Here is a 16976-nt window from a genome sequence, read left to right on the forward strand (position 1 = left end):
ATTGTTTGACTGATATGTGCCTTTATATAACATGAACTCGGAGTTTATTTGAAAGCACCTGGATCTTCATGTCTTATTCTTTGCTTTGACCACATTCCTTACTAAGGAACCTTATATAGACTGGTGTTTTATTCTGTAATTATAAGAACTAGTATGATTGCCACCAAACAGATTCCACTTAAATAATTGTGTGGTAATATTGTACACATTAAAAGGGTCTGAATACTATGTAGATTAATTTTTATATATAACTAATATCAATTTCTACTTCAAAGTGCAGTGAATACTTTTAAGCAACAAAATGGGTAAACTCTGCCAGGAACTGAATACCTTTGCGTAGGCATAAAAGAAATATATGTTAAAATGTATATTAAAGTGTTGATTAAGATATAAATTAATATTTTTTTTAATACTGTATAGGCTATTTTTGTGCCCCACAGTGCCTTACTTACACACAGACTCAAATACTGAAAGCTATCAAAAGATGATAGTTCATGTCTAGTTGTCTTGCTAATACAAACACTATCTCAGTACCTGATCTCACTTGAAGTATGAATTCTTACATGTTTATTCAGAGTTATGAAATGGAAATGCTAATACAGGGTAGAGAGAGAATGTGATAATTGCTTTCCTACGTTGTTATAATATTATATGCGGTAGCTATTTACACCTTCATAGATCCATGCTGAAATTATTAGCCCTGTACATAAACTTTAATAATGACTATTCTGTGTAGATCATCCAAATTACAAGGTGCTGAGACTCTATTTCTTTCTCCTAAAACGTAATACATACATATTCTTAAAACCAATTTTGAGATTTCTTCAATCAAAAAAGTACAAATGAAACAGCTCAAACAAGGATTTTATAATGAAATATTCAAAAGCAGGCCCTCTTTGAGGAGGAACATTCTAGGTCCTTTTTACTTAAATTCTAAAGCTATTTCTGTGAACTATTGTTTCTGACATTTTAATGTTAATGAGGTTTTATCTTTATTTTTCTAATTTTTAAAATAGAACTATCTTTGTTTCCTTAGTTACAAGTATGTCACTCTTTTTGATCACCTACTTTAATCAAATCAAAATATATTGAGTACTTGACAAACAATTTTTGTAATTTTTACATGTGATTTGAATTCTCAATTAAGGTCATGCACAATGTGGCTAAAAAGTTGCTTACTGTTTAGTTTAAAATATTGTCATCTTTAAGAAATCTTTTATCATATCTGCCTATTTAAAACCTATATACAGATGCAGCCATTCAAAGTGCGCGGTACAGACACGTACCGCAGGTAATTGGCTGCGGTATCGCGTATCATGACGCAAGATGACACGGTACGTGATTGGTTGACCGACAGGGGCACTCCTGGTCCGTTGGTCTGTCGTAGAAAGACTTACTGTAAACGTCTTTACTGTGCCCGTTGTAGATATTGAATTTTACCACTGAAGGGAAATCTTAGTAGCTGAGCATAAAAAGAATAGGAGCATACTGTAACGCGTGTGAAGGCCATAAACTATATTAATTTTGGAACATAAACATACAGTATATAGCTGGTCTTGGTACTTTAAAGAAAAAATACACACCAGTATTCCATTTCTCCCTAAACATTTTAAGCTTCGAAGTCTTTAACTAACGTGATACCGGAGTCAACAAGCATACTTTTAGAATTTGATTAATAGGGAATATAATATGGAATCGCGTATCTAAAGAGTTTAATAACGGTATGATTATATTTGTGTACTGCGACAGGGCTGTGTAGGGCTGTATCGCCTCCCTGTTCATGTGAGTTGTCTTTTAGCCTACTGGTCTACGTGCGTGACTAACACCGCACAGGTTGTGTGTTCGAATCCAGCTGGTGCTGGACTTTTCTTTAAACAAACATTTCTTCGAAAAAATAGAATAGCGATATTATGGACAATCAATTGACTTTTATATTTCAAAATATCGCAACATGATCGATTCTAAGTCATTTTTGATAACACTGAATAGTCACCTTCTTCCCTTCAGACAGCGGATCCTGCTTCTATTGTGTTTGTGTGTGCAACAGAGTAAATTTTTATAGAGAAATGGAGGCTGGACAGTATGCGTTACAATATAAACATTTATATTGATTTAAATCGTGTTCTGATTTAAATCGCAAACGCGTGTTTAATTATGTGTTTTTTAATCATAATCAGGCTAATGCATTTCTACATTTTCTGTATGAACCAGCTTAGAGGGCTAAAGACAGCTTGTGTTTAAATTGAGTGTAAGGTAATTTATGCTTCTAAAGTCATGGTCAGCATTTATTATTGTACTGTGCTGTAAACTTTTTCTGTGCCTAGTCACATTATTTTATAGCATTTTTATTGCGTCTGCATTTATAACATTCCACAACACATAAAATACATTTTTCCAAGAAAGTTTAGCCTTTGTCACTAATGAAACCACTAAATAAACACATAAATATAGAAATCTTAAGATTTGTTTTATTTTAATGTTGGTAGCAGGATGAACTGTCAGGTTGAGCTAAGTGTATATTTTGTTGCAGAGTTGCTGCAAGATGTTAACAGTGAAAAAGGTATTTAGAAATGAGTTATTTCAAGATGAAAATTTTCAGAATAATTGCAAATCTAGCAGGATAGAGAAAGCACAGAAAACTGACAGTTTGAGTGATCAGATGAGTATGAAAAGTCATTTAGCAAAGGGAATGAGAAGAGTGACAAACTAGTATACTTTAGATCTTTTTTTCTGAACCAAAATCTGATCATGTTTCCCTATAACAATAATAAAAAACTTTATTTGATATACAGATGCAGCCATTCAAAGTGTGCGGTACAGACACGTACCACAGGTAAGATGACACGGGGTACCGCGGTGCGTGATTGGTTGACCGACAGGGGCACTCGTGATCCGTTGGTCTGTCGTAGAAAGACTTACTGTAAACGTCTTTACTGTGCCAGTTGTAGATATTGAATTTTACCACTGAAGGGAAATCTTAGTAGCTGAGCATAAAAAGAATAGGAGCATACTGTAACGCGTGTGAAGGCCATAAACGATATTAATTTTGGAACGTAAACATACAGTATATAGCTGGTCTCGGTACTTTAAAGAAAAAAATACACACCAGTATTCCATTTCTCCCTAAACATTGTAAGCTTCGAAGTCTTTAACTAACGTGATACCGGAGTCAACAAGCATACTTTTAGAATTTGATTAAAAGGGAATATAATATGGAATCGCGTATCTCAAGAATTTAATAACGGTATGATTACATCCGTGTGCTGCGACAGGGCTGTGTAGGGCTGTTTCGCCTGCCTGTTCATGCGAGCTGTCTTGTAGCCTACTGGTCTAGGTGCGTGACTACCAACTGGCAGGTTGTGTGTTTGAATCCAGCTGGTGCTGGACTTTTCATTTTTATTTATTTATTTTTTAATCGCGTAACATAAACATATTACCGAATGCAAACTGTACTGTATACAGTATGTATATGTATATTTAATGTCTTAACTGTGCCCGTTTAATTGAATTTAAAAAAATTATTTAAAACACGAACATTAAGCTGTTTACATCTTCCGCCTGAGAACAGTCACCCGTTGCTACCCAACGCAGAATGGTGATTGGCTGACACCATCTGACACCCCTCTGATTGGAGAAAAAAGACGTGCTGGTTTGCTATACATACTGTACCAGGAAGAGGATTTCTTTCTATTCAAAACGTGTATTTTAAAAGTTTAAGAAGTAAAAACCTTACAGCGTACACAGATTTCTAAACTGATCAGGATCGTTATCTTTGTCTTATGCATAATAATGTTCACCGCTCTGTCCAGCAAATTAATAATAAACTTTATTTTATATAGCTTTTTAAACGAATAAGTAATTAGATTGCTCATAAACCTAATCACTTGCTTTTTCTTTTTATTTAGGCTCAGATTTCAACTATAGATCGTATTATTAATAACCATAATAACAACCAACCAACAAAAACAACCATATAAACATAATACCAACCAAAAACATAGATAACAACCACAATACAAAATCAAATAATCAAACCATTTTACTCTCGCAAAGTCCTCCAATTATCATAATCCCGTCCCTTATGCAAAACCAAACCTTCCTCCCATCCCAGTTTATCCTGTTTATCATAAACAAAATCCACCTCAATTTTCAACATAAAGCATTACACAAAATCAATACCTCAACACTCCATACTCAACAACGATAATTCACAAACAGCCAGAACATGTAACTACACATTCCCAAACAGACCTAATTTCCATAGCCCCGCCCCTTATGCAAAGCCAACATCCCACCCCTGTTTCCTCTCTCCCCTGGCGGGGGATAAATAAATAAACATAAACATTATATTACATTTATTATATTTATAATAAAATAAATTTATTATTTATTAATACGGGATAAATAAATAAACAACGGGTTTAGAAATGAGTTATTTCAAGATGAAAAAGAAAACATACACGAAACATGGTTTCATTATGACCAGAATCGGTCTTGAGATATTTTTAACTTGATTTACAGTATTTGAGAGGTAGTCTTAACACCGATACTACAGTGCTTAAGTACTGCTCACGTATATGTTTCTAGGTTTATATTATGCATTTCATACGGTCAAATTACTTTTGAGCAACTAATAAGAAGCGCGAAATGGTATGCGTTTTACTTTCGTTTTGTGCTGGGACCCGTGGATTGATTAGAGATATCAAGTACATACAAGTCATTTTTTAAATGTTGTAGTTCGTCTTGAAAAAATGTTACGAGTACATCATCTATCAACAATCACACAGGTTCTGTTTCCATATTGCGGATTTTGGTTAGGTATTATCAAATCCAGTGGCGCTGTTAGTTTACTGAGTCCCATGTCACATGGTCTGTGATTGAAACCTGTAAAACCGGTTTAATTCGTCACAGCCAGCACTCTTCAGGTGTGAGGGTCTTCTGCTCAGAATGAAACGCTAAAATGTTTGTGTATATTCTAATGGTAGTGGGGGCAGGGTGTGTGGGAACAGGTTTGGTTGAAATTGCATTGGAGATCTATGTTCTTCACACCTGAAACATTTTCTCTGAAAGCATTTTCTTCGCAGTTTAACCGATCTTGTTACAGCATGTTACAGTTTACTATTATTAACCATATTAATTTTAAGTGCTTAATGTAAAATCTTGTAAAAATATATTTTCATTGTTCAAATATACATTAAGTCTGACTATCATATAATAAGTTAAATACAAAACTAAAGAAAAAATAGGGTTAAATATAATTCAAAATATTTTGCTAACAATGTTAACTGTTTATGAATAATAAAATGTATTAACTAAGGAGTAGGATGGCACAGTTTTTAGTATGTTTTTTGTTTTGTTTCTTTTTCATAAATACAACAGTAGTACCTGATGTCTCAGTGGCTTTCAAAATTAAATTATGCATGCAAACCTGTTAACTAGAAAGATAACTAAGATTTTAATACTAATTAAATGACCGCGGGCACTTTCCACCCCCTCTACATTCTCAGAGTAGAACAGACTAACCTTCTAATGAAAGACGGTCCACCCCCCACGGACAGGAAAAGTGCCCACAGGCACTTAAACTTAATATGGTCAGTAACAGTAAACAGTAACATGGTCAGAAGGAGCACGTACAAACGTTTTCGAAATAACCACATGTAAGACTCTGATGCTTAAAATGTTTAGGGAGAAAGTGGAATACTGGTGTGTATTTTTTTCTTTAAACTACCAATACCAGCCATATACAGTCTGTAACGTAGGGATTTCTATGTCTTTATTTAGTGGTTACATTAGTGACAAAGGCTAAACTTTTAGCTTCAGTAACGTGTACATATCTCCCCTTTTTATAAAACGACATGGTTGAAAACTGTTCCAGAGCCACTGTTGTTTCATCAGTGAAAAGTACATCATGAAATGCCTCTCCCTGTTCAATCCACTGGAAAAAAGAAAAGGAGCATTAAGCTTCTGATGGTCATAAACGATATTCATTTAGGAGCAGCATCAGAGGTATGTTTTTAACTGCACTGCACTGGAGAGAATACTATAGTGTGTTTTTTTTTTTACTCCCTGGCGGAAACTGGCTTCCAGAAGAATCAGTATGTCTCAGAGATTAAATAAAACTTCACAGACATTAACGAAGAGCATAACGCGTGTACTGTATACACTGCAAGTACAACCCCCCTCTCTGCAGGAGTGCTGGCTGTGACGAATTGAACTGGTTTCACGGGTATTTTCAAAGTAGGAGGCGAGATTTCCAGCGAAAGACACCCCCCCCCCTCAAAAACCCAGTAAGTACAGTACTTACTAGTTAAAGGCTAGGCTCCCGACTACGGCGAAAGGAACCCTTCTTTCATTAGAAGACAATGAACATATTTTAGCCCTGAATGAATTTATAGCAAACATGGTTTACATAAAAGACATTTTTCCAAGAAAGTTTAGCCTTTGTCACTAATGAAACCACTAAATAAAGACATAAATAGAAAAATCTTAAGAATTTTAAAATACATGACTTTGCTAAAATTTATTTGAAAATATAAAACAATTACAACCGCCAGGGGAGAGAGAGAACAGGGGAGGGATGTTTTGCATAAGGGGCGGAGCAGAAGACCCTCACACCTGAAGAGTGCTGGCTGTGACGAATTAAACCGGTTTTACAGGTTTCAATCACAGACCATGTGACATGGGACTCAGTAAACTAACAGAGCCACTGGATTTGATAATACCTAACCAAAATCCGCAATATGGAAACAGAACCTGTGTGATTGTTGATAGATGATGTACTCGTAACATTTTTTCAAGACGAACTACAACATTTAAAAAATGACTTGTATGTACTTGATATCTCTAATCAATCCACGGGTCCCAGCACAAAACGAAAGTAAAACGCATACCATTTCGCGCTTCTTATTAGTTGCTCAAAAGTAATTTGACCGTATGAAATGCATAATATAAACCTAGAAACATATACGTGAGCAGTACTTAAGCACTGTAGTATCGGTGTTAAGACTACCTCTCAAATACTGTAAATCAAGTTAAAAATATCTCAAGACCGATTCTGGTCATAATGAAACCATGTTTCGTGTATGTTTTCTTTTTCATCTTGAAATAACTCATTTCTAAACCCGTTGTTTATTTATTTATCCCGTATTAATAAATAATAAATTTATTTTATTATAAATATAATAAATGTAATATAATGTTTATGTTTATTTATTTATCCCCCGCCAGGGGAGAGAGGAAACAGGGGTGGGATGTTGGCTTTGCATAAGGGGCGGGGCTATGGAAATTAGATCTGTTTGGGAATGTGTAGTTACATGTTCTGGCTGTTTGTGAATTATCGTTGTTGAGTATGGAGTGTTGAGGTATTGATTTTGTGTAATGGTTTATGTTGAAAATTGAGGTGGATTTTGTTTATGATAAACAGGATAAACTGGGATGGGAGGAAGGTTTGGTTTTGCATAAGGGGCGGGATTATGATAATTGGAGGACTTTGCGAGAGTAAAATGGTTTGATTATTTGATTTTGTATTGTGGTTGTTATATATGTTTTTGATTGGTATTATGTTTATATGGTTGTTTTTGTTGGTTGGTTGTTATTATGGTTATTAATAATACGATCTATAGTTGAAATCTGAGCCTAAATAAAAAGAAAAAGCAAGTGATTAGGTTTATGAGCAATCTAATAACTTATTCGTTTAAAACGCTATATAAAATAAAGTTTATTATTAATTAGCTGGACAGAGTGGTGAACATTATTATGCATAAGACAAAGATAACGATCCTGATCAGTTTAGAAATCTGTGTACGCTGTAAGGTTTTTACTTCTTAAACTTTTAAAATACACGTTTTGAATAGAAAGAAATCCTCTTTCTGGTACAGTATGTATAGCAAACCAGCACTTCTTTTTTCTCCAATCAGAGGGGTGTCAGATGGTGTCAGCCAATCACCATTCTGCGTTGGGTAGCAACGGGTGACTGTTCTCAGGCGGAAGATGTAAACAGCTTAATGTTCGTGTTTTAAATATTTTTTTTAAATTCAATTAAACGGGCACAGTTAAGACATTAAATATACATATACATACTGTATACAGTACAGTTTGCATACGGTAATATGTTTATGTTACGCGATTAAAAAATAAATAAATAAAAATGAAAAGCCCAGCACCAGCTGGATTCAAACACACAACCTGCCAGTTGGTAGTCACGCACCTAGACCAGTAGGCTACAAGACAGCTCGCATGAACAGGCAGGCGAAACAGCCCTACACAGCCCTGTCGCAGCACACGGCTGTAATCATACCGTTATTAAATTCTTGAGATACGCGATTCCATATTATATTCCCTTTTAATCAAATTCTAAAAGTATGCTTGTTGACTCCGGTATCACGTTAAAGACTTCGAAGCTTACAATGTTTAGGGAGAAATGGAATACAGGTGTGTATTTTTCCTTTTAAGGAATATTTTAAGCTCTAGTTGAATGATAGGTGTCGCATTTTAAATCATTTTCGTAGTTAGAAATTATGAAACGCCCTGTTAAAAGCAAGGAAGGTTTTATGCCCGTTGAAGTAAAACAAAATGCCTGACAAAGTATGGCTTGGACAGATTCCAAGTGCTTGTACAAATGTGCTAAAGAAATTATACTTTGAGTATACAGCTTGTCCAAAGTCATCCATTATTCATACTATTAGTAATATCTTCAGTAAAGGCTTTGATGCATAAATATTTCTGATAAAGGTAGGTTGTGTACTTTTGTCCAACTGAGCAATCTTGCTTTCATAAAATATACCAACATTTTAATGACTGATGATTAACATGCTGTAATACACAGTTCAAAATTAAAGGCTCAAATGCTGTACATGAGAGGTTAAGCTCCCCCTGGCGGTTTTACAAGGCGACGCCGGATAGTTAGTCACGTGACACACGTGAACTGCGTGATACCGCGTGATACCGCGACACGCCCACCGGGGTATGCCGCGAAATACCTCACCCATTTTGAATGGCTGCATCTGTATCACCATTAAAGGTGGCATCTCAAAGCAATACAGTAGATGTAAAAACAGATAAAAGGACCACAGATTACAAAGTAAATGCATATAAGAAAGACAAGCAGTTAGAGGTGCTACCAAAATTAGAAAATGAAGCAGATACAGACACTAAGTCTTCTGAAAAGAAAGGTTCTGAGGTTAGATTTAAACTAGCCCTGGTGTGTGTGTGTTTGTGTCTGTCTGTCCTGTGATGGACTGGTGCTATGTCCAGGGTGTATTCTCCCTTGTGTCTGTCGCTTACTGGGATAGGCTCCAAATCCTCTGTACTGGATAAAGAGATTAGAAATGGATGGAAGTAAAGGCACTGTGTGGATGGAACTATACACAGTGTTAGAAACCCACTATGAAATGGCAGCATCTCACTGAGAATAAAATATTTTATAGTGCTGGCTTAAGGAAACAGCCTTTCCACCTCTCTTGCACATCAGTATCCATACCTAGTTATTTAAACAAATTGCCTCTAATTATAAACATCTTAATATGCTGGCTCTGTGGATCCGCATCAGCTATGTTTGCCCATTCCTTCAATTCATGTGCATCCAACACACAGTTCAACGCTAGCAACTACACAAAATCTAAAATACAATCCTCATTTCAGTATCTATGTAAACATACAGTCTGTTAACTTCATCATCTTCATCAAAAGTATGCCTAACCCCATTAGGAAGTGTTCTTGTTATCAGTGTATTCCTCAGCTATCCCAAAATTATCTTCTTCTTACCAACATCTCTAGTCTTTTATCCTGCAATAACTCAGCCAACACTTAAATCTCCAAAAGCTGCTTGTGTTAATTTCTTGAAATCACAAATATCATGTGTAAATACTGGCCATGTAATACTCTGCATTGTGGAATAATAGTTTATTTTAAAGGGAACTAGAGAAACTAAGAACTAGAGAAATCAAGAAAGGCTTTTTTTCTAGAATTAATAAATGCACATCCTGTTCACTGGGGAAATTAAATCCACACTGAGCAATCTTCAATATGTTCAGAATATGACAGCGAGAATCCTATCAGGGATGCATTACACCTGTTTTCAAGTCCTTGCATTGGTTATCTATCAGGTTTTGAGTCAACTTCAAAATCCTCATCCTCATTCAGTACCTACAGTATATGGCTTATTATCTGTCTACTCCCCACCTTTGTCCGTCTGACTCTGGTCTTCTAGCTGTCCTCAAGAACATCTACATTCTGTGGGTGACAGGGTCTTCTCTAGCTGCACCCCAGAGCTCTCAATTTGTATTCCCAGTGATATCAGTCACGTACCCTGAGTGCATTTAAATCTAACCTCAGAACCTTTCTTTTCAGAAGACTTAGTGTCTGTATCTGCTTCATTTTCTAATTTTGGTAGCACCTCTAACTGCTTGTCTTTCTTATATGTATTTACTTTGTAATCTGTGGTCCTTTTATCTGTTTTTATATCTACTGTATTGCTTTGAGATGCCACTTTTAAAGGTGATATATAAAATAAAGTTTTTTATTATTGTTATAGAGAAACATGATGAGATTTTCCCTGGTTCAGATAAAAAGATCTAAAGCATACTAGTTTGTCACTCTTCTCACTCCCTTTGCTAAATAACTTTTCATACTAATCTGATCAATCTAACTGCCTGTTTTCTGTGCTTTCTCTATCCTGCTAGATTTGCAATTATACTGAAAATTTTCTTCTTGAAATAACTCATTTCTAAATACCTTTTTTCACTGTTAACATCTTGCAGCAACTCTGCGACAAAAGCCCAGCTACCACTTAACACTGTACTTCCTACTTTGAATACCTGTGAAACTGGTTTAATTCGTCACAGCAAGCACTCCGGCAGAGAGGGGGTTGAGTAGTGGAAGCAGGCGAGATTTCCAGCGAAAGACACCTCCCCCTCAAAAACCCAGTAAGCAGTAATGCTTTAAGTTGAAAATCGAGGTAGATTTAGAGGATGATAAAGAGGGTAAACTGGGATGGGAGGAGGGTCTAGTTTTGCATAAGGGGCAGAAGATTTCCCTTCTGCTTTGTGTAAGGATGGTATCAAAAGCAATCTTAAGTGGTGAGAAAGCTGTGCTCAATGTATTTAAGGGACTTAAAAGTAAAAGGAGATGCTTCATATTGCTTGACTAATTTTAAAAACTAAGTTATAAATGCAGACACTCCCTCGGTGCGCTGCTCTGGTACGCCGGCTCTTACACAGTGCCTGTCGGCCGTAAGCGTTACAATATACATACCCAACACTGCTTGTACCCATCTGTCATGCAAATAAAACACCTTGAATTGAATTGAATTGAACTGAGGGGAGAGGGGGGGAATACTAAAGCCAATACTGGCTCAATACCCTCAATGGGCTTTGACGTGCTAATGCGTTGGTTAAACAGTCCGGGTGTGGCAAGCTTCCAATGTCAACTCGACTCGATTGGAAGACAATGAACGTATTTTAGCCCTAAATGAATTAATAGCAAACATGGTTTACATAAAATACATTTTTTCCAAGAAAGTTTATAATAATACGATCTATAGTTGAAATCTGAGCCTACTGTAAATATAAAGGAAAAGCATTTTCAGAGAGCAATCACGCTGTGTTTATGTAGAAAAAGCAATTAGGTTTATGAGCAATCTAATTACCTATTCGCTTAAAACGCTATATAAAATAAAGTTTATTTAGAGATGAATGATCAGTGTCGCAGTTTAAATAATTTTTGTAGGAGGGCTTGGACAGATTCCAAGTGCATTTTTGCAATTTAGGTTGCATTGTCCAATGTTCTGTTGTAATACAGGCTAGAATACAGTTACAGTAGTCTAAGCTTTATCAGCCTATTTAAAATATTTTTTTTGAATCCCCGGCGGAACACACTCCATAGGAATCAGCGCTTTTATACAGTATATCGCCTTTAAACACATATATTTAAACACGCGTTTACGATTTAAATCAAAACGCGATTCAAATCAATATAAATGTATATTTTGTAACGCATAGGTGACTATTCATTGTTATTAAAAAGACTTAAATTCGATCATGCCGTGATATTTAGAAATATAAATTTGTTTGGTGCGAGTGAGGTTTTATTTAATCTCTGACCAAGGGAAACGTTTCATTTTTTCAAAGAAATGTTTGTTAAAAAATAAAGTCATAGTTCCATGGGATTCAATCACAGACCATGTGACATGGGAGTCAGGAAACTAACACACAGCGCCACCGGATTTAATAACGCAATAAAAATGCTATAAAATAATGTGTAAAAATAAAGTTTACAGCACAGTACAATAATAAATGCTGACCATGACTTTAGAAGCATAAATTACCTTACACTCAATTTAAACACAAGCTGTCTTTAGCCCTCTAAGCTGGTTCATACAGAAAATGTAGAAATGCATTAGCCTGATTATGATTAAAAAACACATAATTAAACACGCGTTTGCGATTTAAATCAGAACACGATTTAAATCAATATAAATGTTTATATTGTAACGCATACTGTCCAGCCTCCATTTCTCTATAAAAATTTACTCTGTTGCACACACACACAATAGAAGCAGGAACCGCTGTCAGAAGGGAAGAAGGTGACTATTCATTGTTATCAAAAATGACTTAGAATCGATCATGTTGTGATATTTTGAAATATAAAAGTCAATTGATTGTCCATAATATCGCTATTCTATTTTTTCGAAGAAATGTTTGTTAAAAGAAAAGTCCAGCACCAGCTGGATTCAAACACACAACCTGTGCGTTGTTAGTCACGCACCTAGACCAGTAGGCTACAAGACAACTCGCATGAACAGGGAGGCGAAACAGCCCTACACAGCCCTGTCGCAGTACACGAATATAATCATACCGTTATTAAATTCTTTAGATACGTGATTCCATATTATATTCCCTATTAATCAAATTCTAAAAGTATGCTTGTTGACTCCGGTATCACGTTAGTTAAAGACTTCGAAGCTTAAAATGTTTAGGGAGAAATGGAATACTGGTGTGTATTTTTTTCTTTAAAGTACCAAGACCAGCTATATACTGTATGTTTATGTTCCAAAATTAATATCGTTTATGGCCTTCACACGCGTTGCAGTATGCTCCTATTCTTTTTATGCTCAGCTACTAAGATTTCCCTTCAGTGGTAAAATTAGATATGAATATTCAATACTTAAACGGGCACAGTTAAGACATTAAATATACATATACATACTGTATACAGTACAGTTTGCATACGGTAATATGTTTATGTTCCTAAATCAATCTCTTTTATGAGCATGTGAAAGGCATGGTGAATCACTGTACTTTGCATGATTGGAAACAAATGCGTGATTGCGAAATGCTGTGGTGTTACTTTTACAAAGACGGTCAATGAAAAAAAGAATGTTGACCAAGGCAATACTTTGCTCTTAGCAATCTTCCAGGGGGCAGTGAGCTCATGCAAGGTAACTTGTTTGGTGATCTCCAAGAGCCGTACGATATCTGGTTCCACTTACAGGGATGAAGTTGTACAGCTGCTTAGGTGGTGTCATAGCAATAACCTGGACTTGAACATAAAGAAAACGAAAGAGCTAATAGTGGACTTTCGGAGACACAGGCCACACACTCACAGCCCAATCAGTATTGATGGAACGGAAGTGGAAACAGTCACCAGCTTTAGGTTTTTGGGAATTCACATCTCTAAAGATCTAACCTGGACTGTGAACACTGACTCTATCATGAAGAAGGCTCAGCAGCGCCTTTATTTCTTGATGTGCCTCAAGCGATGGGGGATGCCAATACATGTGTTGGTGAACTTCTACCGCTGCACTATCGAGAACGTCCTCACCAACGGGATCACAGTGTGGTATGGCAACACCTCTTCGCGAGAAAGAAAGGCACTGCAGAGAATGGTCAATATGGCCCAGAAGATCATCGGCTGCGGTCTCACCGAGATTAAACAGCTCTATGAGGACCGCTGCCGTGGTAGAATTCTGGCCATCACAGAGGACAGTCACCACCCCGGGCATGAGCTCTTCACCCCACTGCCCTCAGGCAAGAGATATAAGAGCATACGGACACTTACCACTAGATTCTTCAATAGCTTCTATCCACAAGCAGTGAGACTGGCGAACACATTTAGCCATCCCCCTCGGACCACACCTACACCATCACCATCTACCTCATTGTAATTTATTTATTGTACGTCTCCAGTCATTGTTTAAACATCTGTATTGTTTACATTCAAACTGTCTGCATGTTTACTTGCACATTGTCTATTGTTTGTTTGTAGATTGTCTTGATGCACTGTTTGCACTTTGTTTTGTTTTTTTTACACTTGTTTTACAATCGAGAGACTTTCTGTAAGAAAGAATTCCATTGTACCAGCACCGGTTACATATGACAATAAAGTTCAAGTCAAGTCAAGTTACGATGTGTTGGGGAGATTAGGGCTGTTTCTCTAGGTCTGTCAACAGCTGCCAGTCCCTGGCAGAAGCCCGGATTCCTACCGATGGTTTTGTTAAAGGCTGCTCTTACAAATGCAATAATTTGCATACCGCACTATGAAAGCAAGGATCACTAGACTCAAGAACAGCTTCTAATCCTCTGCAGTATGCATCCTCAACAGCTAACTGCAGTGCCTCAATACACATTTGCACTACACACTTTTTGCATGGTCTACTATGTTTTATTTTTGTCTCACTACTACATATTTATTGTTCCACAGCATTTTTATTGTTCCTGCTGTTTACATTATGTGGTGTTGTCTGTTGTACTGTGTATGTTCAGAGAGATTAGCGCAATTAAGAATTCCAATGTACGTGTATGTAAAGTATGGTAATAAACTACTCTCTCTACTACTATTGGAGAGTCACACCTGCTTGTTTTAATGAAGTCCTGTGCTAACTGCATCTGCAATGGCCTTCAGATTTTGGTCATGACACCAGTGATACGTTCTCTATCCCAGAGGTGCCCCTGAGGTACTGGCTGGATGGACTCGGGAGCATATCGTCCACCAAAAGTATCATAAACTCAATGCAGTGGGATTCCCGGGTGATCTTCCTTTTAATTGCCTGGTACCATCTTGTCCAGGTTCTCAGCTGTCTCATTCCCACCATTCTGCTGGACCTTTCCTCATGGACAGCTGCTCTAACTTCCTCCTGAATTGATGCCTCTCCTTCCAGCCCAAAGAATCCAAAACCAGCCCTACCCTGAATCATTGTCCCAACCAAGCCTCTGCTTGCTGAACAGTTTCTGTTGTAAATGGTTCACTAAGATGTTTTCCTGTCTTCAGTAACAATGTTTTATTTAATTAAATTTCATAATGATGTTGCTGTATTATGTCCAAATGTTATGTTATGTACTACTGTATAGAACAAACCTATTTAACATACAGTATATAGTATATCAATTAAATGTCAATTAAAAGATTAAAAGGTAACAATCTTATCAATGACAGTAAAACTACATGCACTGACTTGCAAAAGTATACACCCTTTTCCAAAGGTGTCCCATTTTTGCTGAATTATTCACGTACAGTATACTGTACATATTTGTAAAGTGAATATTTTTATTCAAACATATTGATATTATGTTCAACATAAAACGGAAGGAAATTAAATGAAAAAAACTGTAAAGAAAAGTAAAAAAAAATAATGTTTTTTCTTGTGTATTATCTTCCATTTAGCAAACAATTAGTACTCAGCTTATGTGTTTTAATTTAGAGACATGATGAAAACCCTATCTAAAAAGTGACTAATTGATCTGGGGCCAGGTGGCAACCTAACAGAGCTTCAGGAAATAAAAACAAGACAAAAACAATTGCATTTAGATTGCAAACTTAACATACACATATGAAGTACCAGTGGACTCACATTCACAATTAGTCTTTGCTTTCACCTAAAGGAAAGTACAACAGCATCACCACAAATAGCAACACTAAATACTAATCCTAATCCTAATACTAATACTGTACTAATAATAAGTTATTAGTAGCAATAAAATAGCCCTACTTCCTTACACAGTAAAATGTGCATATAATATACATGCCGAAGGCGCATATGGTCTCAAAATAAAATTACCAAATACAATGAGCGACATTTTGCAGTAAAGGAAAAAAAGTTGTAAATAAAATAGATAGCACTCCATGATTTACCTATTAAAATATGTAGAGACATTCTCTTGCACACATTGCTGTTAGTTTCCATTTTAATTAAAGTTTTAAATAAGTAAAGCATGAACAAAGATGTCTCCTTGTCTTTAAAAATGCAAATGAGTTTTGTTTGTTCATTAAAATTAATTAAAACTAAATGATTAATATATTGTACATGCAGAATTATAAAGACTTGTCTAATTAAATTCTATGCAACCCGTACCGTTATCAGGAATACTTTTACAGAATTAAACCTGTCAACCATTAAGTACTTTCTACACATTTGGTATCTGAAGGACTGTTGAGTCCTTCAGTGAAGTACTACAGCATAATTGTATTTTTTATCACCTTGGAGACAAAATGTAAAGGGATTTAAGGTGTGACAATGGATTTTTGAACATAATTAAAAGTACTTAATACAGTCTCTAAGTTATTTCCTGCAAAAAACTAATAAGGGATAATGTATTTATTTTGGTCCATTTCATATCTTACGAGGGATAAAAGAAGATAAATGCATTTAAAAAAATCAAAACCTTTATGTAAACAAACTGTTTACAAAGGGGCTTGTATAATTTATAGTGCTGCACTTTCTCGTGAACGTTTTAAAGTTTACAGTTTTAACTGTAAAACGTTAAAACGTTCACGAGAAAGTGCAGCACTATAAATTATACAAGCCCCTTTGTAAACAGTTTGTTTACATAAAGGTTTTGATTTTTTCAGCACTCTGCATGTGACCTTGCTGGTGGCGCTGTGGGTTAGGTTCCTGACTCCCATATCACACGGTCTGTGATCGAATCCCGCTGGAGCCATGACTTCTTTTTTTTTAACAAACATTTCTTTGAAAAAACCCTGTG

Source organism: Lepisosteus platostomus, chromosome 1, assembly GCF_059453375.1.
Source record: "Lepisosteus platostomus isolate fLepPlt1 chromosome 1, fLepPlt1.hap1, whole genome shotgun sequence".
Lineage (NCBI taxonomy): Eukaryota > Metazoa > Chordata > Actinopteri > Semionotiformes > Lepisosteidae > Lepisosteus > Lepisosteus platostomus.